The following is a 23,847-nucleotide window of genomic DNA, read 5'->3' on the forward strand; positions in this document are numbered from 1 at the left end:
ACTGTTGTGTCTGTTTCTCGTGTTCCCTCACAACTCGATTAGATGATGTTCTGCTAATCCACCGTCCCTCCCTGATGTTACGGTTGGGACGCACCCGTATGATGGGTAGGCTCGGAGCTCTTCCGGGACCCTAGAGTCGCCCCTCTCCACAGGTTGCCCCCTATGTCTGCGTAGGTGATTTAGGTGAGACAGCCCGCCTGTGACTGACTGTCCTGCCGTTGGTTTGAAGTATGGCTTAGAGCTCTGTACTTCCTCGGCGTTCCGGCCGCCAGTTGTTTGCGCCTCAGTAGGATGTTGCCTCGATCTTACAGCACGACTCCTACTGGTATTCTCCTTCTTGCTTTGATCTCGTTTCTCACTCAGCACAATAAATCTCGCTTCTTATCCTTTCTTGGGGCACCGCCGCTATCCTGAGCAGGCACGGTCCCGTTGACGTTCTTTCTCGTTGCCAGGCCTCTGTCAGGATCCCACCCCTGACAGGGACCCTACCGAATCTTACCCCACAACACCCTCTGCCACAAGGTGTTGCCTGGTTCCAACCCAGTCAGCTTTCTCTCTAACTTCCTGCCTGACCCCCAGTTTTACCAGTATGTGAGGAGTGGCCTAATGAATAGTACCCTTAGCTCCCCCTGGAGGCTTGACTGTGAAATGTATTGGTGTATGTGATACCTGGTCAGATGAACTCCTTCAGTGCCATCAGACGTACCATAGCGCCCCTTAGCGGCGGAGCCACAGTACTGCAACGACCAGGACTCTGGGGCGCTGCACTCCCCCCCAGTTAAATCCAGTACTCCTGGACTGGGAAGAAAACAACAATACATGTCAGCAAAAAGACATACAATTTTTGTGAGTGCAATAACAATAAGCTTATTTGAACAGAGCTTCCCTTTATGGGAGGTGAGGACACTTGAACGTTACAAACATGGTTACTTATTTTTAAATAACTTACTATTAATAACTTTTCTTACCCAACCGGGTATTCTACTAAGTGCAAAATTTTTGAACAATAATTTAACATTGCCTTTAAGGATGTACACTCTGAATCTACTAAAGACCTTCTTATAACACATTATAAGGCATAAGCAACTGTGCTACATTCCCCTACTTTACGTCTGCAGGACCGCCTGTCCTATATGCTCCAGACCTACTGCCTCTCCTTTCTGTTACAGGACCGCTCCTTTCCACCCGAGCCTACTGTCCTTCCACTACTATACACAGTATAGAACATGTTTTTCTTTCAGTTCGAGATCACTGAGCCATCTCTGTATGGCTCCTGGGAGGACTCACTAACTAACCCCGTACGGGTTCACTTCTCTGTCCTCATTCTTCTATCAACATTATCAAACATTTCTCACAATTAACTCGTTGGTTACATATAACTTCTTCACATTAGCATCATTACTTTCTCTTTTAAGACATTATCACCATCTAACAGTCTTAAGGCAATACTTTTCTTAATTGCAACATGTGAACATCCCCTTTAAGAGGGGACCAAGTCTCTATGAGGTAGTACAACTTTTCAAGCTGCAAGTCCGTTCGCTGTAAGGACTCCAATGCTGTTTCCAGGAACAGTTTCTTCGCAAAGAGTCCATCTTTTATGTAAAACCAGTAGGGAGCACCTTTAAGAAGGTGCAAACTATATACAAGGAGTTTGTATCATGCATTGTTCATGATTTGGCAGTTCTGGATAACTTGTGCAAAAAGTAGAAAACAAACAAAAACAAGAAACAATAGGGATCCCGGGTCAACAGAGGGATCCCTTTAAGAACAACCCTAGACGGGTTTTAGCAGCAAAATAGCAGAGGAAAACAAGGAACTATTTACAGTCATTAAAGCTTACTCACTACTCAGTTTCTGGCAACCCCCACCGAGGCTTTACCTGGCAGGTGGCTTTCTGCGGCCCGGATAAGCTGGACTCCAAGTTTACTCCCGTGGCCAGGTGTACCCCGTGGGTTCGGGTCTTCTGCACGACCAGGTCGTGCGCTGCGATGAGGGTCTGTGTGGGCCGATGGATGATGCTGGCAGCGGCGGCAGCAGCGGCTTCAGCGGCAAGCTCCTCCCCCTCGGTTCGGGATACCGCCAGAACGGTGGTGCAGCGCTGCATATCCCGGGCCCACCAGCTGCTCCCCTTTAGGTGCCGGCGATATGTGACCACATTCCCCGGCCAGGAAGGACTTGGCGCCCGTCTCCGCACAGGCAGGGCTCCACTTCATCCCGGGTGATGCGGACTCTCAGGGCTGTCCCAATCTCCTGCACGAAGCCTTTTCCTGTCTGGGGCAGGTAAACAATCACAACGCCCCACTTCGGCAGGGAGCCCTCCAGCAGCTCGCCACGCGCCTCCCGCTCCACTTCCCGCTGGAACTCCGCAATCAGGTGGTTCCTGTACTCTCCCCAAGGGAAGGGCCCCATGTCTGGCCCCCCCGGTTCTTTGGGAGCAGACGGCAGGAATGCTGGGGCGCCAGTGGCCGCAGCGGCGGCCGGGTCTGGTGCAGAGATGATGCGGTCTCCCTGGGGGCCACGGAACTCAGTACCCCTACCTGGGGTGACTCCTCCAGCGTCACACCTTTCCCCTGGGGGAGGCACACGGGCTGCGGACCACGCAGGCAAAGGATGCCCCATCGACAGCTCCCACGGATCCAGATCCTCCAGCGGGGGCATATCAGAGTAATCCTCTGGTGACGGGGGTCGATGCGGGGCCATCCTTTTCTGCAGGCCTTCTCTAGTCTCCAGTCCCACCTCCTCTGAGTCATAGTTTTGTTTCTTCGGTCTCCGCCCGCCATAGAAGATCAGGAGGCGGATCTCCCCTTTTGACGGGCCCGCCCTTAAGATGCAACAATATTTAGACTGGGCGGCCATTGTCTTTCGCGCTCTCCAGCTTGTCTACGCCTACTCCACGCCCCTCTTCTTCTCCTGTGCTCTCCTCAGCGCTGTAATGGCGGATTTTGGTGGTAAATGGCGCGGCACAGTCTTTGCAATCAATCACAGTCCAAGTATAATAAATCACAGTTCCAAGGCACACATGACCCGATTCCTCAGGCTTAAGTAGATCCTGTTCGTGACGCCAAAATTGAAGCGCCCCCACTGTCGCAGGGCCGAGGGGTACCCGGTACCGGGCCTGTGAGTCTCTGCTCTGGGGTTGTCACGGTGGCTAGGCCCGGTCCGTGACCCTGCTGAGGGGTGCCCAATGAAAGGTGTGAATGGTGGTGGTGGTGCAGTGCAGTAAATAACGAGGACACCAGGTTGCAGTCTCTTTACCTCTTTACTGAAGGTCTCTGGGTCCTCAGTCCGGAATACGGTTCACCAGGCTGCGCAAGTCCGGCCGGTCCAATGGCACCTCCAGAGTTCTCTTTGCAGGTGGAAATCTGTGCCTTCCTGCTAGCGCTATGTGTTGTGGTCCTCCCCTGCTGTGCTTACGGGATAGTCCCCACAACTGTTGTGTCTGTTTCTCGTGTTCCCTCACAACTCGATTAGATGATGTTCTGCTAATCCACCGTCCCTCCCTGATGTTACGGTTGGGACGCTGTTGTGAAATTGGATTTTGGGCTCCCCCGGTGGCCACTGGTGGAATTGAACTTGTGTGCATCATCCCCTCTGTTCACCTGTTCCCATCAGGATGTGGGAGTCGCTATTTAACCTTGCTCCTCTGTCACTTCCATGCCGGTCAACATTGTAATCAGAAGCCTTTCTGTGCATGTTCCTGCTACCAGACAACTTCCAGCTAAGTCGGACTTTTGTCCTTGTTTGTTTTTTGCATTTTGTTCCAGTTCACAGCTGCAGTTTCGTTTCTGTGTCTGGAAAGCTCTTGTGATCTGAAATTGCCACTCTGATGTTATGAGTTAATACTAGAGTCTTAAAGTAATTTCAGGATGGTGTATTGATAGGGTTTTCAGCTGACCATGAAAGTACCCTTTCTGTCTTCCTGCTATCTAGTAAGCGGACCTCGATTTTGCTAAACCTATTTTCATACTACGTTTGTCATTTTCATCTTAAATCACCGCCAATATATGTGGGGGCCTCTGTCTGCCTTTCGGGGAAATTTCTCTAGAGGTGAGCCAGGACTATATTTTCCTCTGCCAGGATTAGTTAGTCCTCCGGCCGGCGCTGGGCGTCTAGGGATAAAACGCAGGCTACGCTACCCGGCTACTGTTAGTTGTGCGGCAGGTTTAGTTCATGGTCAGTTTAAGTTTCCATCCTTCCAAGAGCTAGTTCCTATGTATGCTGGGCTATGTTCTCTTGCCATTGAGAACCATAACAGTTTGACCGGCCCACAAAGGGTTAAATTAATTGGCAGAGAAAGGAGAGAAAAAAGAAGTCTGCTGAAAAATTTTTTTTTTTTTTTTTTTTTCTCCTTCAGTTCTGAGTGTGCTTTCAATTGAATCACTTGCAAGTCTGCCTATATTGCAGCCTTCCTCTCTCTCTCTCCTTCTAATCCTGGAATGGCTCTGTGTTCACCTGTTTAAAATGGATATTCAGAGTTTAGCTGCAGGTTTGAATAATCTCACCACGAAAGTTCAAAATTTACAAGATTTTGTTGTTCATGTTCCTATATCTGAACCTAGAATTCCTTTGCCTGAATTTTTCTCGGGGAATAGATCTTGCTTTCAAAATTTCAAAAATAATTGCAAGTTGTTTTTGTCCCTGAAATCTCGCTCTGCTGGAGATCCTGCTCAGCAGGTCAGGATCGTGATTTCCTTGCTCCGGGGCGACCCTCAAGATTGGGCTTTTGCATTGGCTCCAGGGGATCCTGCGTTGCTCAATGTGGATGCGTTTTTTCTGGCCTTGGGGTTGCTTTATGAGGAACCTCATTTAGAGCTTCAGGCAGAAAAAGCCTTGATGTCCCTATCTCAGGGGCAAGATGAAGTTGAAATATACTGCCAAAAATTCCGTAAATGGTCTGTGCTTACTCAGTGGAATGAGTGCGCCCTGGCGGCGAATTTCAGAGAGGGTCTCTCTGATGCCGTTAAGGATGTTATGGTGGGGTTCCCTGTGCCTGCGGGTCTGAATGAGTCCATGACAATGGCTATCCAGATCGATAGACGTCTGCGGGAGCGCAAACCTGTGCACCATTTGGCGGTGTCTACTGAGAAGACGCCAGAGAATATGCAATGTGATAGAATTCTGTCCAGAAGCGAACGGCAGAATTTTAGACGAAAAAATGGGTTGTGCTTTTATTGTGGTGATTCAACTCATGTTATATCAGCATGCTCTAAGCGTACTAAGAAGCTTGATAAGTCAGTTTCAATTGGCACTTTTCAGTCTAAGTTTATTCTATCTGTGACCCTGATTTGTTCTTTATCATCTATTACCGCGGATGCCTATGTCGACTCTGGCGCCGCTTTGAGTCTTATGGATTGGTCCTTTGCCAAACGCTGTGGGTATGATTTAGAGCCTCTTGAAACTCCTATACCTCTGAAGGGGATTGACTCCACCCCATTGGCTAGTAATAAACCACAATACTGGACACAAGTATCTATGCGAATTAATCCGGATCATCAGGAGATTATTCGCTTTCTTGTGCTGTATAATCTACATGATGTGTTGGTGCTTGGATTGCCATGGCTGCAATCTCATAACCCAGTCCTCGACTGGAACGCTATGTCTGTGTTAAGCTGGGGATGTAAGGGGATGCATGGGGACGTACCTTTGGTTTCCATTTCGTCATCTATTCCCTCTGAGATTCCTGAATTCTTGTCTGACTATCGTGACGTTTTTGAAGAACCTAAGCTTGGTTCATTACCTCCGCACCGGGAGTGCGATTGTGCCATAGATTTGATTCCGGGTAGTAAATACCCTAAGGGTCGTTTATTTAATCTGTCTGTGCCTGAACATGCTGCTATGCGAGAATATATAAAGGAGTCCTTGGAAAAGGGACATATTCGTCCTTCGTCATCTCCCTTAGGAGCCGGTTTTTTCTTTGTGTCTAAGAAAGATGGCTCTTTGAGGCCGTGTATTGATTATCGGCTTTTGAATAAAATCACGGTTAAATATCAATATCCGTTGCCACTGCTGACTGATTTGTTTGCTCGCATAAAGGGGGCCAAGTGGTTCTCTAAGATAGATCTCCGTGGGGCGTATAATTTGGTGCGAATTAAGCAGGGGGATGAGTGGAAAACCGCATTTAATACGCCCGAGGGCCACTTTGAGTATTTGGTGATGCCTTTTGGCCTTTCAAATGCCCCTTCAGTCTTTCAGTCCTTTATGCATGACATTTTCCGTGATTATTTGGATAAATTTATGATCGTGTATCTGGATGATATTCTGATTTTTTCGGATGACTGGGACTCTCATGTCCAGCAGGTCAGGAGGGTTTTTCAGGTTTTGCGGTCTAATTCCTTGTGTGTGAAGGGTTCTAAGTGCGTTTTTGGGGTTCAAAAGATTTCCTTCTTGGGATACATTTTTTCCCCCTCTTCCATCGAGATGGATCCTGTCAAGGTTCGGGCTATTTGTGATTGGACGCAACCCTCTTCTCTTAAGAGTCTTCAGAAATTTTTGGGCTTTGCTAACTTTTATCGTCGATTTATTGCTGGTTTTTCTGATGTTGTTAAACCATTGACTGATTTGACTAAGAAGGGTGCTGATGTTGCTGATTGGTCCCCTGCTGCTGTGGAGGCCTTTCGGGAGCTTAAGCGCCGCTTTTCTTCCGCCCCTGTGTTGCGTCAGCCTGATGTTGCTCTTCCTTTTCAGGTTGAGGTCGACGCTTCTGAAATCGGAGCTGGGGCGGTTTTGTCGCAAAGAAGTTCCGACTGCTCCGTGATGAAACCTTGTGCTTTTTTTTCTCGTAAATTTTCGCCCGCCGAGCGGAATTATGATATTGGGAATCGGGAGCTTTTGGCCATGAAGTGGGCTTTTGAGGAGTGGCGTCATTGGCTTGAGGGGGCTAGACATCAGGTGGTGGTATTGACCGACCACAAAAATTTAATTTATCTTGAGTCCGCCAGACGCCTGAATCCTAGACAGGCGCGCTGGTCGTTGTTTTTCTCTCGGTTTAATTTTGTGGTGTCATACCTACCGGGTTCTAAGAATGTTAAGGCGGATGCCCTTTCTAGGAGTTTTGAGCCTGACTCCCCTGGTAATTCTGAACCTACAGGTATCCTTAAGGATGGAGTGATATTGTCTGCCGTTTCTCCAGACCTGCGGCGGGCCTTGCAGGATTTTCAGGCGGATAGACCTGATCGTTGCCCACCTGGTAGACTGTTTGTTCCTGATGATTGGACCAGTAAAGTCATTTCTGAGGTTCATTCTTCTGCGTTGGCAGGTCATCCTGGAATCTTTGGTACCAGGGATTTGGTGGCAAGGTCCTTCTGGTGGCCTTCCCTGTCACGAGATGTACGAGGCTTTGTGCAGTCTTGTGACGTTTGTGCTCGGGCCAAGCCTTGTTGTTCTCGGGCTAGTGGATTGTTGTTGCCCTTGCCTATCCCGAAGAGGCCTTGGACGCACATCTCGATGGATTTTATTTCGGATCTTCCTGTTTCTCAGAAGATGTCTGTCATCTGGGTGGTGTGTGACCGTTTCTCTAAGATGGTCCATTTGGTTCCCCTGCCTAAGTTGCCTTCTTCTTCCGAGTTGGTTCCTCTGTTTTTTCAAAATGTGGTTCGTTTGCATGGTATTCCGGAGAATATCGTTTCTGACAGAGGAACCCAATTCGTGTCTAGATTTTGGCGGGCATTCTGTGCTAGGATGGGCATAGATTTGTCTTTCTCGTCTGCTTTCCATCCTCAGACTAATGGCCAGACCGAGCGGACGAATCAGACTTTGGAGACATATTTGAGGTGTTTTGTGTCTGCAGATCAGGATGATTGGGTTGCTTTTTTGCCTTTAGCGGAGTTTGCCCTCAATAATCGGGCCAGCTCTGCCACCTTGGTGTCTCCTTTTTTCTGTAATTCGGGGTTTCATCCTCGATTTTCCTCCGGTCAGGTGGAATCTTCGGATTGTCCTGGAGTGGATGCTGTGGTGGAGAGGTTGCATCAGATTTGGGGGCAGGTGGTGGACAATTTGAAGTTGTCCCAGGAGAAGACTCAGCTTTTTGCCAACCGCCGGCGTCGGGTTGGTCCTCGGCTTTGTGTCGGGGACTTGGTGTGGTTGTCTTCTCGTTTTGTCCCTATGAGGGTTTCTTCTCCTAAGTTTAAGCCTCGGTTCATCGGCCCGTACAAGATATTGGAGATTCTTAACCCTGTGTCCTTCCGTTTGGACCTCCCTGCATCTTTTTCTATTCATAATGTTTTTCATCGGTCATTGTTGCGCAGGTATGAGGTACCGGTTGTGCCTTCCGTTGAGCCTCCTGCTCCGGTGTTGGTTGAGGGCGAGTTGGAGTACGTTGTGGAAAAAATCTTGGACTCCCGTGTTTCCAGATGGAAACTCCAGTATCTGGTCAAATGGAAGGGATACGGTCAGGAGGATAATTCTTGGGTGACTGCCTCTGATGTTCATGCCTCCGATCTGGTCCGTGCCTTTCATAGGGCTCATCCTGATCGCCCTGGTGGTTCTGGTGAGGGTTCGGTGCCCCCTCCTTGAGGGGGGGGTACTGTTGTGAAATTGGATTTTGGGCTCCCCCGGTGGCCACTGGTGGAATTGAACTTGTGTGCATCATCCCCTCTGTTCACCTGTTCCCATCAGGATGTGGGAGTCGCTATTTAACCTTGCTCCTCTGTCACTTCCATGCCGGTCAACATTGTAATCAGAAGCCTTTCTGTGCATGTTCCTGCTACCAGACAACTTCCAGCTAAGTCGGACTTTTGTCCTTGTTTGTTTTTTGCATTTTGTTCCAGTTCACAGCTGCAGTTTCGTTTCTGTGTCTGGAAAGCTTTTGTGATCTGAAATTGCCACTCTGATGTTATGAGTTAATACTAGAGTCTTAAAGTAATTTCAGGATGGTGTATTGATAGGGTTTTCAGCTGACCATGAAAGTACCCTTTCTGTCTTCCTGCTATCTAGTAAGCGGACCTCGATTTTGCTAAACCTATTTTCATACTACGTTTGTCATTTTCATCTTAAATCACCGCCAATATATGTGGGGGCCTCTGTCTGCCTTTCGGGGAAATTTCTCTAGAGGTGAGCCAGGACTATATTTTCCTCTGCCAGGATTAGTTAGTCCTCCGGCCGGCGCTGGGCGTCTAGGGATAAAACGCAGGCTACGCTACCCGGCTACTGTTAGTTGTGCGGCAGGTTTAGTTCATGGTCAGTTTAAGTTTCCATCCTTCCAAGAGCTAGTTCCTATGTATGCTGGGCTATGTTCTCTTGCCATTGAGAACCATAACAGGACGCACCCGTATGACGGGTAGGCTCGGAGCTCTTCCGGGACCCTAGAGTCGCCCCTCTCCACAGGTTGCCCCCTATGTCTGCGTAGGTGATTTAGGTGAGACACCCCGCCTGTGACTGACTGTCCTGCCATTGGTTTGAAGTATGGCTTAGAGCTCTGTACTTCCTCGGCGTACCGGCCGCCGGTTGTTTGCGCCTCACTAGGATGTTGCCTCGATCTTACAGCACGACTCCTACTGGTATTCTCCTTCTTGCTTTGATCTCGTTTCTCACTCAGCACAATAAATCTCGCTTCTTATCCTTTCTTGGGGCACCGCCGCTATCCTGAGCAGGCACGGTCCCGTTGACGTTCTTTCTCGTTGCCAGGCCTCTGTCAGGATCCCACCCCTGACAGGGACCCTACCGAATCTTCCCCCACAACACCCTCTGCCACAAGGTGTTGCCTGGTTCCAACCCAGTCAGCTTTCTCTCTAACTTCCTGCCTGACCCCCAGTTTTACCAGTATGTGAGGAGTGGCCTAATGAATAGTACCCTTAGCTCCCCCTGGAGGCCCGACTGTGAAATGTATTGGTGTATGTGATACCTGGTCAGATGAACTCCTTCAGTGCCATCAGACGTACCATAGCCCCCCTTAGCGGCGGAGCCACAGCACTGCAACGACCTGGACTCTGGGGCGCTGCATAAGCTCAAAGGACTGCACTGAAGCAATAAGGCATTTGACATTTCCTACAGTTCACAAATCTATGCCATTCCTTAATATACTGTAGGTTGGCAGCCAACCTTAGCCAAAAATGAAAATTCAAGAATTCACTTGAACATTTGCACCTTTCTAGACAAAAAAAAATCTCCAGACTTTTCATAGATGATGCGTTGCTACTAGTGTTGAGCATTCCAATACCGCAAGTATCGGGTATCGGCCGATACTTGCGGTATCGGAATTCCGATACCGGGATTCCGATACTTGCCGCGTATCGGATACCGGAATCGGAAGTTCCCAGATTCAAAATGCACAAATTCAGCCAATGAGAATGATTTCAAGTGTGGGCACATCCTGTTCAGCATGGAGGGCATGAAACTACTGGCATGGCTGTGATTGGCTGCTGAAATGATGTCATGATGCAGTTTAAAAGTCGCTGGCGCCATTTTGCGATCACTCTGCTGTGAATTCAGTTAGTGACAGGACGCTGTTTGCTGACTGAGGGCCAGTTTAGAGATAGCGATTTGCTTCTTTGTGCTTTCCAAAGGCTAATTTAGCAACCGCTGTGTTCACCTACTATTCACCTTGCTTTTGCCTTGTAGCGCTGTTTTCACAGCGATCTGCAAGGTCTGTGTGTGTGTGTGTGTGAGTGCAGCCCACTCTCTAGTCTGAGTGCAGCCACATAGGCCATCCATAGCTGGTTGTATTCAGTTCAGGGAGGGTGGTTCATTGCCTCATACTGTTCTTTTTTTTTTTTTTTTCCAAGTAGTGTAGTCTGCTGCTAATTTTTAACAAAAAATCCTATTAGTGTCTTTCCACCCGTCTCCAGCTAATTTGTGGAAAAACACTACATAGGATAACGTAGAGGAGGGTTTTTTGGCCTTGCAGCGCCGTTTACGGCTGTCTGCACGGTCTCCGTGTGACTGCAGCTCGCCCTGTAGTCTGTGAGCAGCCATAGCCTGGTTGTCTCCAGCTCAGGGTTGTTCACTGCGTCATACCGCCAAATCAATTTTCATTTTGTTTTAAGTAGTGCAGGCTGCTGCACATTTTTTCAAAAAATTCCTATTAGTGTCTTTCCACCCGTCTCCAGCTAATTTGTGGAAAAACACTACATAGGATAACGTAGAGGAGGGTTTTTGGGCCTTGCAGCGCCGTTTACGGCTGTCTGCACGGTCTCCGTGTGACTGCAGCTCTATCTGTTGTCAGTTCAGCCCCCAAAAAATAAATAAATAATAAAGTTCACCAAACACACCAGTGACACCACTTTACATTTCTGTAGGCCACATTAGCTCATATTAAAGTCTAGTCCACACTTTAGAAAATTAGTGTTTCTTATACCTGTTAGGAGGAATTGTTCAGGAATAAGCACACAAAGCCGTTAGTACTTTTCTGCTTATCTTTATCAGTCACCCAAGATGAAGAAGGCAGTGAGTAAGGCACGTGGGCGTGGGCGTGGGCGCGGAGCAGGGAGGGGACGTGGGGATTCTGTGCCCGCTGCGGGCACCGGTGACTCATCAGCACCCACTTTCACAAGGGAACAGTCATTCATGCGCAACTTTGTCGCAGAGCGCCGTACACCGCTGCTGCGTGAAGACCAAATTGAAGCCGTTGTCGGATGGATGGCAGCTAATGCATCAACTTCAATTAGTGCCACATCCTCTCAGACACAGAGCACTGGAGAGCAGCCATCTGTCTCTTCACCACCTGCCAAATTGCCCAGGCAGACAGAGAGCCCAGGACAGGAGCCGTCTCTACTTCTGTTCTCTGAATCTCTTGGCTCGGAAACAGGGGGCCAGCCAAGCAGCATTGGAGAAATGGAAGAAGAGGCAGGGTGCAGTGATGCCCAACAGCTTTTTCTCTCTTCCTCTGAAGAGGCGGGTGGGCCAGTGGCTCCGGTCACCACATCGCAGGCCGCATCAGCTGATGATGACACTCAGGTGCCACTTACTGGTGCGTGCTCTGCTGCTGAGACTACCCAGGAGGAGCAGTTGGGGGCAGAGGGTAGTGTAGATGATGAGGTCCTTGACCCATCTTGGCGTGAGGGACAGGAAGGTGGTGGGAGCAGCTCTGAGGAAGAGATTCCCCGTACGGCCCAAAGAGGGAGGGGGAAGACTGCGGATCCTGCAGCCTCCGCTTTGGCAGCCGTTAGGAGCATGTCTCTTCCAAAAGCCAAAAAGGGCGCTCCCAAGACTTGCAGTGCCTGGTCCTTTTTTGACACAGTTGCAGCTGACATTTGCTATGTCAAATGCAAGGTGTGTCATCACAAAGTCAAAAGAGGTCGAAATGTCAGCAACCTCAATACCTCCAACATGTGGAAACATGTGCGCACCAGGCACCCGGCGGAGTTAGAAAAACACACTGAAGAGCTAGGCCAACCAACAGCGGCAGCTACCACCTCTTCAGCTCGTGTTGCCTCTTCCTCCAGCTCACACGCAGCTGGTTCGGCTTCCTCCCAGGATCGCCGTGGAAGAACCTCTGGCCCTGTTGTCCAGAGACCCGCTGTAATTCCACCCACAGCACCACTTTCCCAGTCATCCACACACTCCCAGCCCAGTCTACAGCCATCGGTAGTACAGGCATGGGAGAAAAGGCGGCCTTTCTCATCAAACCACCCACGAGCACAGGCTCTGACTGCAGGCATTGCCAAACTTCTGTCACTGGAAATGCTGTCATTCAGGCTGGTGGAGACTGACAGCTTCCGTGACTTGATGTCATTGGCAGTCCCACAGTACAATGTGCCCAGCCGCTTTTACTTCAGCAGGCAAGCCGTCCCTGCCCTGCACAAGCATGTGGAGGGACACATAAAACACGCGCTACTGAACGCCGTCAGTAGCAAGGTCCACCTCACCACCGATGCGTGGACCAGTCAACATGGACAGGGGCGATACCTTTCCCTCACTGCCCATTAGGTTAATGTCGTTGAGCCGGGTACAGACCGTGCGAGTGGCGCAGGACGTGTCCTGCCCACTCCAAGGATTGCAGGAATCCATTCTGTACGCATTGACTCCTCCTCCTACACCAGTTCCTCAGAATCATCGCTGCAGGAGCCATCACAGTCCACCTCCACATGGACCCGTGATGAACGTGTACCTGTTACGACCGACATGAGCACAGCCGTGGCCAAACGTCAACAGGCCGTCTTGAAATTAATTTATTTGGGGAATCGAAGCCACACAGCGCAGGAGCTCTGGAATGCCATCAAGCAGGAGAGCGATGTGTGGTTTGTGCCAGCGAATCTCCAGCCAGGCATGGTAGTGTGTGATAATGGCCGAAATCTGGTGGCAGCTCTGGGCCTCGGCAACCTCACTCACATCCCATGTCTGGCACATGTGCTCAATTTGGTCGTGCAGAGTTTTCTGAGGGACTATCCGGATCTTGATGCACTGCTGCACAAGGTCCGCCTAGAGTGTGTTCACTTGCGGCGTTCCAGCACGGCAAAAGCACGCATTGCGGCTCTGCAGCGCCGACACCGCCTGCCGGAACATCGCATCATATGTGACCTACCTACCAGGTGGAATTCCACGTTACATATGTTGGAGCGGTTGTGTGAGCAGCAGCAAGCTGTAATGGAGTACCAGCTGCATCAGGCGCAAAGAAGTCGCAGTCAGCGCCGTACAGACTTCACAACCACAGAGTGGGCCACTATGAATGACGTCTGCCAGGTTTTGCGTCCCTTCGATTATTCCACGCGGATGGCGAGTGCAGATGATGCACTAGTCAGCATGACTGTCCCCCTTATCTGCCTGCTTGAAAAATCACTGCAAGCGCTAAGGGATGATGTTGTGGAAGAGGTGGAGGATGAGGATTCACCATTTCCATCATCTTCTGGACAGTCAGCGCCACGTGGTTCCTCACAAACGCGTAGGCAGGGGACAGTTTGTGAGGAGGATGAGGAGGAGTCAATGGAGGAGGAAGACATCCGTCCAGAGGAGGGAGTTACACAATTGTCCAGTACTCAGTGTGTACAGCGAGGGTGGGGTGATGACGAGCGGGCAGAGATCACGCCTCCAGCAGGGGACAGCGTTTCTTGGGCAGTTGGCAGTCTGCAGCACATGGTGGATTACATGCTGCAGTGCCTGAGAAACGACCGCCGCATCGCCCACATTCTCAACATGTCTGAATATTGGGTGTTCACCCTCCTCGATCCTCGCTACCGGGAAAACGTAGAAAGCCTCATCACACCGTTGAACCGGGAGCGAAAAATGCGGGAGTACCAAGACACACTGGTGAATTCCATCATCTTCTCCATTCCAAGTGAGAGAAGTGCTGCTAGTGCATTCCAAAGCAGCTCAGTGCGTCCAGGCAGTGGTGGAGGCTCTGCACAAAGAGGGAGCAGAAGCAGTGCCTCTGCCCAAGGCAAGACCAGTATGGCCCAACTGTGGCACAGTTTTCTGTGCCCGCCACAAAAGTCTACACCATCACAGACGGCTCCAGTCAGCAGGAGGCTACGGTTCCGTCAGATGGTGACAGACTACATATCTTGCCCTCTTGCTGTACTCCCAGACGGCTCTTCCCCTTTCAAGTTTTGGGTCTCAAAGCTGGATACATGGCCAGAGCTAAGCCAGTATGCATTGGAGGTGCTGTCTTGCCCTGCGGCCAGTGTATTATCGGAACGTGTCTTTAGTGCTGTGTCATGATCTCAATGGCAAGAGAACATAGCATAAGCATATATAGGAACTAGCTCTTGGAAGATGGGAACTGAGCTGACCATGAACTAAACCTAACGCACAACTAGCAGTGGCCGGGTAGCATGCCTACGTTGATTCTAGATGCCCAGCACCAGCCGGAGGACTAAATAAAACTAGCAGAGGAAAATATTAGTCCTAGCTCACCTCTAGAGAAATACCCCGAAAGGAGACAGAGGCCCCCCACATGTATTGGCGGTGAGTTGAGATGAAATAACAAACGTAGTATGAAAATAGGTTTAGCAAATTTGAGGTCCACTTACTACATAGCAGAAGACAGAAAGGACACTTTCATGGTCAGCTGAAAACCCTATCAAAACACCATCCAGAAATTACTTTAAAACTCTGGCATTAACTCATAACACCAGAGTGGCAATTCCTGTTCACAAGAGCTTTCCAGACACAGTAACGAAACTACAGCTGTGAACTGGAACAAAAATGCAAAAACAAACATGGACAAGAGTCCAACTTATCTAGTAGTTGTCTAGGAGCAGGAACAAGCACAGAGAGGCTTCTGATAACATTGTTGACCGGCAAGCAACTAACAGAGCAGCAAGGTTATATAGCGACTCCCACATCTTGATGGGAACAGGTGAACAGAGAAGATGAAGACACCAGTTCAATTCCACCAGTAGCCACCGGGGGAGCCCAGAATCCAAATTCACAACAGTACCCCCCCCTCAAGGAGGGGGCACCGAACCCTCACCAGAACCACCAGGGCGATCAGGATGGGCCCTATGAAAGGCACGAACCAGATCGGAGGCATGAACATCAGATGCATTCACCCAAGAATTATCCTCCTGGCCGTATCCCTTCCACTTGACCAGATACTGGAGTCTCCGTCTGGAAACACGAGAGTCCAAGACCTTCTCCACAACGTACTCCAACTCACCCTCAACCAACACCGGAGCAGGAGGCTCAACGGAAGGCACAACCGGTACCTCATACCTGCGCAATAATGACCGATGAAAAACGTTATGAATAGAAAAGGATGCAGGGAGGTCCAAACGGAAGGAAACAGGGTTAAGAATCTCCAATATCTTATACGGGCCGATAAACCGAGGCTTAAACTTAGGAGAAGAGACCCTCATAGGGACAAAACGAGAAGACAACCACACCAAATCCCCAACAGAAAGCCGAGGACCAACACGACGGTGGCGGTTGGCAAAAAGCTGAGTCTTCTCCTGGGACAACCTCAAATTGTCCACCACCTGCCCCCAGATCTGATGCAATCTCTCCACCACAGCATCCACTCCAGGACAATCCGAAGATTCCACCTGACCAGAGGAAAATCGAGGATGAAACCCCGAATTACAGAAAAACGGGGACACCAAAGTGGCAGAGCTGGCCCGATTATTGAGAGCGAACTCCGCCAATGGCAAAAAAGCAACCCAATCATCCTGGTCAGCAGACACAAAACACCTCAGATATGTCTCCAGGGTCTGATTAATCCGCTCGGTCTGGCCATTCGTCTGAGGATGGAAAGCGGATGAAAAAGATAAATCTATGCCCATCCTAGCACAGAATGCCCGCCAAAATCTAGACACGAATTGGGTCCCTCTGTCAGAAACGATATTCTCAGGAATACCATGCAAACGAACAACATTTTGAAAAAACAGAGGAACCAACTCGGAAGAAGAAGGTAACTTGGGCAGAGGAACCAAATGGACCATCTTAGAAAAACGGTCACACACCACCCAGATGACAGACATCTTCTGAGAAACAGGCAGATCTGAAATAAAATCCATCGAGATGTGCGTCCAAGGCCTCTTAGGAATAGGCAAGGGCAACAATAATCCACTAGCCCGAGAACAACAAGGCTTGGCCCGAGCACAAACGTCACAAGACTGCACAAAGCCTCGCACATCTCGTGACAGGGAAGGCCACCAGAAGGACCTTGCCACCAAATCCCTGGTACCAAAAATGCCAGGATGACCTGCCAACGCAGAAGAATGAACCTCAGAGATAACTCTACTGGTCCAATCATCAGGAACAAACAGTTTATCAGGTGGGCAACGATCAGGTCTATCCGCCTGAAACTCCTGCAAGGCCCGCCGCAGGTCTGGAGAAACGGCTGACAATACCACTCCATCCTTAAGGATACCTGTGGGCTCAGAGTTACCAGGCGAGTCACGCTCAAAACTCCTAGAAAGGGCATCCGCCTTAACATTCTTAGAACCCGGTAGGTACGACACCACAAAATTAAACCGAGAGAAAAATAATGACCAGCGCGCCTGTCTAGGATTCAGGCGCCTGGCGGTCTCAAGATAAATCAAATTTTTGTGGTCAGTCAATACCACCACCTGATGTCTGGCCCCCTCAAGCCAATGGCGCCACTCCTCAAAAGCCCACTTCATGGCCAAAAGCTCCCGATTCCCAACATCATAATTCCGCTCAGCGGGCGAAAATTTACGGGAAAAGAAGGCACAAGGCCTCATCACGGAGCAGTCAGAACTTTTCTGCGACAACACTGCCCCAGCTCCGATCTCAGAAGCGTCGACCTCAACCTGAAAAGGTAGAGCAACATCAGGCTGACGCAACACAGGGGCAGAGGAAAAACGGCGCTTAAGCTCCCGAAAGGCCTCCACAGCATCAGGGGACCAATCAGCAACATCAGCACCCTTCTTAGTCAAATCGGTCAATGGTTTAGCAATATCCGAAAAACCAGCAATAAATCGACGATAAAAGTTAGCAAAGCCCAAAAATTTCTGAAGACTCTTAAGAGAAGAGGGCTGCGTCCAATCACAAATAGCTTGAACCTTGACAGGATCCATTTCAATGGAAGAGGGGGAAAAAATATATCCCAAAAAGGAAATCCTCTGTACCCCAAAAACACACTTAGAACCCTTCACACACAAAGAATTAGACCGCAAAACCTGAAAAACCCTCCTGACTTGCTGGACATGAGAGTCCCAGTCATCCGAAAAAATCAGAATATCATCCAGATACACAATCATAAATTTATCCAAATAATCGCGAAAAATATCATGCATAAAGGACTGGAAAACTGACGGAGCATTAGAAAGACCAAAAGGCATCACTAAATACTCAAAGTGGCCCTCGGGCATATTAAATGCGGTTTTCCACTCATCCCCCTGCCTGATTCGCACCAAATTATACGCCCCACGAAGGTCAATCTTAGAGAACCACTTGGCCCCCTTTATGCGAGCAAACAAATCAGTCAGCAACGGCAATGGGTATTGATATTTAACAGTGATTTTATTCAAAAGCCGATAATCAATACATGGTCTCAAAGAGCCATCTTTTTTTGACACAAAGAAAAAACCGGCTCCTAAGGGAGATGACGATGGACGAATATGTCCCTTTTCCAAGGACTCCTTTATATATTCTCGCATAGCAGCATGTTCAGGCACAGACAGATTAAATAAACGACCCTTTGGGTATTTACTACCCGGGATTAAATCTATGGCACAATCGCACTCTCGGTGCGGAGGTAACGAACCAAGCTTGGATTCTTCAAAGACGTCACGATAGTCAGACAGGAACTCAGGAATTTCAGAGGGAATAGATGATGAAATGGAAACCAAAGGTACGTCCCCATGAGCCCCCTTACATCCCCAGCTCAACACAGACATAACTTTCCAGTCGAGGACTGGGTTGTGAGATTGCAGCCAAGGCAATCCTAGCACCAAATCATCATGTAGATTATACAGCACCAGAAAGCGAATAATCTCCTGGTGATCCGGATTAATACGCATAGTTACTTGTGTCCAGTATTGTGGTTTATTATTAGCCAATGGGGTGGAGTCAATCCCCTTCAGAGGAATAGGAGTCTCCAAAGGCTCTAAATCATACCCACAGCGTTTGGCAAAGGACCAATCCATAAGACTCAAAGCGGCGCCAGAGTCGACATAGGCGTCCGTGGTAATAGATGACAAAGAGCAAATCAGGGTCACAGATAGAATAAACTTAGACGGTAAGGTGCAAATGGAAACAGATTTACCAAGCTTTTTAGTGCGCTTAGAGCATGCTGATATAACATGAGTAGAATCACCACAATAGAAACACAACCCATTTTTCCGTCTAAAATTCTGCCGCTCGCTTTGGGACAGAATTCTATCACACTGCATACTCTCTGGCGACTTCTCAGTGGACACCGCCAGATGGTGCACTGGTTTGCGCTCCCGCAAACGCCTATCGATCTGAATAGCCATTGTCATGGACTCATTCAGACCCGCAGGCACAGGGAACCCCACCATAACATCCTTAATGGCATCAGAGAGACCCTCTCTGAAAGTCGCCGCCAGGGCGCACTCATTCCACTGAGTAAGCACAGACCATTTACGGAATCTTTGGCAGTAAATTTCCGCTTCATCTTGCCCCTGAGATAGGGACATCAAAGTTTTTTCTGCCTGAAGCTCCAAATGAGGTTCGTCATAAAGCAACCCCAAGGCCAGAAAAAACGCATCCACATTGAGCAACGCAGGATCCCCTGGTGTCAATGAAAAAGCCCAGTCTTGAGGGTCGCCCCGGAGCAAGGAAATCACAATCCTGACCTGCTGTGCAGGGTCTCCGGCAGAGCGAGATTTCAGAGACAAAAATAATTTGCAATTATTTCGAAAATTCTGAAACCCGGATCTATTCCCCGAGAAAAATTCCGGCAAAGGAATTCTCGGCTCAGATACAGGTGCATGACAAACAAAATCTTGCAAATTTTGTACCCTCGTGGCGAGATTATTCAAACCTGCAGTTACACTCTGAAGATCCATTACAAACAGGTGGACACAGAGCCATTCAAGGGTTAAGAGGAGGTAAGAAGCAGCTAGACAGCAATTAAGGGCTAGGCAGCAAAACTCTGAGGGGAAAAAAAAAAAAAAAAAAATTTCCCTTCAACACTTCTTTTTCTCCTGCTTCAGCCCAAACAATTAACACTTTGAGGGCCGGTCAAACTGTCATGATCTCAATGGCAAGAGAACATAGCATAAGCATATATAGGAACTAGCTCTTGGAAGATGGGAACTGAACTGAGCTGACCATGAACTAAACCTAACGCACAACTAGCAGTGGCCGGGTAGCATGCCTACGTTGATTCTAGATGCCCAGCACCAGCCGGAGGACTAAATAAAACTAGCAGAGGAAAATATTAGTCCTAGCTCACCTCTAGAGAAATACCCCGAAAGGAGACAGAGGCCCCCCACATGTATTGGCGGTGAGTTGAGATGAAATAACAAACGTAGTATGAAAATAGGTTTAGCAAATTTGAGGTCCACTTACTACATAGCAGAAGACAGAAAGGACACTTTCATGGTCAGCTGAAAACCCTATCAAAACACCATCCAGAAATTACTTTAAAACTCTGGCATTAACTCATAACACCAGAGTGGCAATTCCTGTTCACAAGAGCTTTCCAGACACAGTAACGAAACTACAGCTGTGAACTGGAACAAAAATGCAAAAACAAACATGGACAAGAGTCCAACTTATCTAGTAGTTGTCTAGGAGCAGGAACAAGCACAGAGAGGCTTCTGATAACATTGTTGACCGGCAAGCAACTAACAGAGCAGCAAGGTTATATAGCGACTCCCACATCTTGATGGGAACAGGTGAACAGAGAAGATGAAGACACCAGTTCAATTCCACCAGTAGCCACCGGGGGAGCCCAGAATCCAAATTCACAACAGTGCTGCAGGTGGTGTACTAACTGACCGTCGCATGCGACTATCCTCCGATAACGTTGACCGGCTTACTTTCCTGAAAATGAACAAGGCCTGGATCTCGCAGGAATTTGCCACTCCTCTTCCTGATTAAATAATTAGGTGACTGTCTACAGTATCCAGGTCTCCTGTTGTGTTCATCTTTCTACCACCTGAACTTAAATTCCTGGGCTCCAACACCGCCAGTTGAGGCTCAGAAGTGCCGTCTGCACAGTCAAAACATACGACCCAGTGTTATTGGGTTTCAGTAACGTCAGCTGATCCCCAGCTGTGTAGCCGGCAATGTGTCCTGCGACCGCCACGCTGACACAACAACTGAAATGTAAGGGAACCTGTCCCCCCCCCCCAAGGCGTTTGTTACTGAAAGAGCCACCTTGTACAGCAGTAATGCTGCACAAGGAAAAGGTAGCTTTTTTTGTTTAGCTCCTTGCACACGCAGAACTTAACACTTATAAAATGTGTCCACTGATACCGTAAAACCGTCCCGGAGGTGGGACTTTCCTTCGTAATATGACGCAGCACAGCCGTCATTCCTACCCCCTTGGCGCCGTGCCCCGGCTCCTCAGCGTTGTTTGATTCCGTCCCGGAGCCTGCGCTGTTATGTTATCCCTTAGCCAGGCACACTTAGCGCTGCCCGTCTTCTGACATCATTTGGTGTCAGGATGTCTGCGCCTGTGCGGCCGCGCTGGCCGAGAGCCCGCCTCGCAGTGTCTTCTGATTTCATCCCACTGGGGGCCTGAGATCCATGGACATGCGCAGTGCATATCTGAACCTCCACCACTCATTCATCTCCCTACGGCTTCTTCAGACTGTGCGGTGTCAGCTGGTCCCTAATAGCATGCCACGGCCATGACACCGCACAGTCTGAATAAGCCGTAGGGAGGGGAGTGAGAGGCGAGGATATGCACTGCGCATGGCCACGGATCCCAGGCCCGCGGTGGGATTACATTAGATGACACTGCGAGGCGGGATCTCGGCCAGTGCGGCCGCACAGGCGCAGCCAGCCTGACACCAAATGATGTCAGAAGATGGGCAGCGCTAAGTGTGCCTGGCCAAGGGATAACATAACAGCGCAGGCTCCGGGACAGATTCAAACAACGCTGAGGAGCCGGGGCACGGCGCCAAGGGTGTAGGAATGACAGCTGTGCTGCGTCACATCACAAAGGAAAGTCCCACCTCCGGGACGGTCTCACGGTTTCAGGGGACACATTTTATAAGTGTTTAGTTCTGTGTTTGCAAGGAGCATAATGAAAAGAGCCACCTTTTCCTTTTGCATCTTTTGTGCTGCACAAGCTGGCTCTTTCAGCTACAAACGCCTTGGGGGGGGGGGGTTAAAGGTTCCCTTTCTCCAATCAGGCTTCGGCCTACATTGTGTTCCTCTGCTTCTCCTGCTGTCCCTGGGCTCCAACACCGCTAGTTGTTGCCTGGTAGTGCTGTACGCACAGTCCCGACAGTCCCTCCTCTGTTATTGGGGTTCAGTAACGTCAGCTGTTCCCCTGCTGTGTGTGTGGCAATCCCTCCTACCTCCTCCACCTCCTCCTCCTCCACCTGTCCCTGGGCTCCAACACCGCTAGTTGTTGCCTGGTAGTGCTGTACGCACAGTCCCGACAGTCCCTCCTCTGTTATTGGGGTTCAGTAACGTCAGCTTTTCCCCTGCTGTGTGTGTGGCAATCCCTCCTACCTCCTCCTACCTCCTCCACCTCCTTTTCCTCCACCTGTCCCTGGGCTCCAACACTGCTAGTTGTTGCCTGGTAGTGCTGTACGCACAGTCCCGACAGTCCCTCCTCTGTTATTGGGGTTCAGTAACGTCAGCTGTTCCCCTGCTGTGTGTGTGGCAATCCCTCCTACCTCCTCCACCTCCTCCTCCTCCACCTGTCCCTGGGCTCCAACACCGCTAGTTGTTGCCTGGTAGTGCTGTACGCACAGTCCCGACAGTCCCTCCTCTGTTATTGGGGTTCAGTAACGTCAGCTGTTCCCCTGCTGTGTGTGTGGCAATCCCTCCTACCTCCTCCTACCTCCTCCACCTCCTCCTCCTCCACCTGTCCCTGGGCTCCAACACCGCTAGTTGTTGCCTGGTAGTGCTGTATGCACAGTCCCGACAGTCCCTCCTCTGTTATTGGGGTTCAGTAACGTCAGCTGTTCCCCTGCTGTGTGTGTGGCAATCCCTCTTACCTCCTCCTACCTCCTCCACCTCCTCCTCCTCCACCTGTCCCTGGGCTCCAACACCGCTAGTTGTTGCCTGGTAGTGCTGTACGCACAGTCCCGACAGTCCCTCCTCTGTTATTGGGGTTCAGTAACGTCAGCTGTTCCCCTGCTGTGTGTGTGGCAATCCCTCCTACCACCTCCTCCACCTCCTCCTCCTCCACCTGTCCCTGGGCTCCAACACCGCTAGTTGTTGCCTGGTAGTGCTGTACGCACAGTCCCGACAGTCCCTCCTCTGTTATTGGGGTTCAGTAACGTCAGCTGTTCCCCTGCTGTGTGTGTGGCAATCCCTCCTACCTCCTCCTACCTCCTCCACCTCCTCCTCCTCCACCTGTCCCTGGGCTCCAACACCGCTAGTTGTTGCCTGGTAGTGCTGTACGCACAGTCCCGACAGTCCCTCCTCTGTTATTGGGGTTCAGTAACGTCAGCTGTTCCCCTGCTGTGTGTGTGGCAATCCCTCCTACCTCCTCCACCTCCTCCTCCTCCACCTGTCCCTGGGCTCCAACACCGCTAGTTGTTGCCTGGTAGTGCTGTACGCACAGTCCCGACAGTCCCTCCTCTGTTATTGGGGTTCAGTAACGTCAGCTGTTCCCCTGCTGTGTGTGTGGCAATCCCTCCTACCTCCTCCTACCTCCTCCACCTCCTCCTCCTCCACCTGTCCCTGGGCTCCAACACCGCTAGTTGTTGCCTGGTAGTGCTGTATGCACAGTCCCGACAGTCCCTCCTCTGTTATTGGGGTTCAGTAACGTCAGCTGTTCCCCTGCTGTGTGTGTGGCAATCCCTCTTACCTCCTCCTACCTCCTCCACCTCCTCCTCCTCCACCTGTCCCTGGGCTCCAACACCGCTAGTTGTTGCCTGGTAGTGCTGTACGCACAGTCCCGACAGTCCCTCCTCTGTTATTGGGGTTCAGTAACGTCAGCTGTTCCCCTGCTGTGTGTGTGGCAATCCCTCCTACCACCTCCTCCACCTCCTCCTCCTCCACCTGTCCCTGGGCTCCAACACCGCTAGTTGTTGCCTGGTAGTGCTGTACGCACAGTCCCGACAGTCCCTCCTCTGTTATTGGGGTTCAGTAACGTCAGCTGTTCCCCTGCTGTGTGTGTGGCAATCCCTCCTACCTCCTCCTACCTCCTCCACCTCCTCCTCCTCCACCTGTCCCTGGGCTCCAACACCGCTAGTTGTTGCCTGGTAGTGCTGTACGCACAGTCCCGACAGTCCCTCCTCTGTTATTGGGGTTCAGTAACGTCAGCTGTTCCCCTGCTGTGTGTGTGGCAATCCCTCCTACCTCCTCCTACCTCCTCCTCCTCCTCCACCTGTCCCTGGGCTCCAACACCGC

The sequence above is a fragment of the Ranitomeya variabilis genome, chromosome 2 (genome assembly GCF_051348905.1).
Source record: "Ranitomeya variabilis isolate aRanVar5 chromosome 2, aRanVar5.hap1, whole genome shotgun sequence".
Classification (NCBI taxonomy): Eukaryota; Metazoa; Chordata; class Amphibia; order Anura; family Dendrobatidae; genus Ranitomeya; species Ranitomeya variabilis.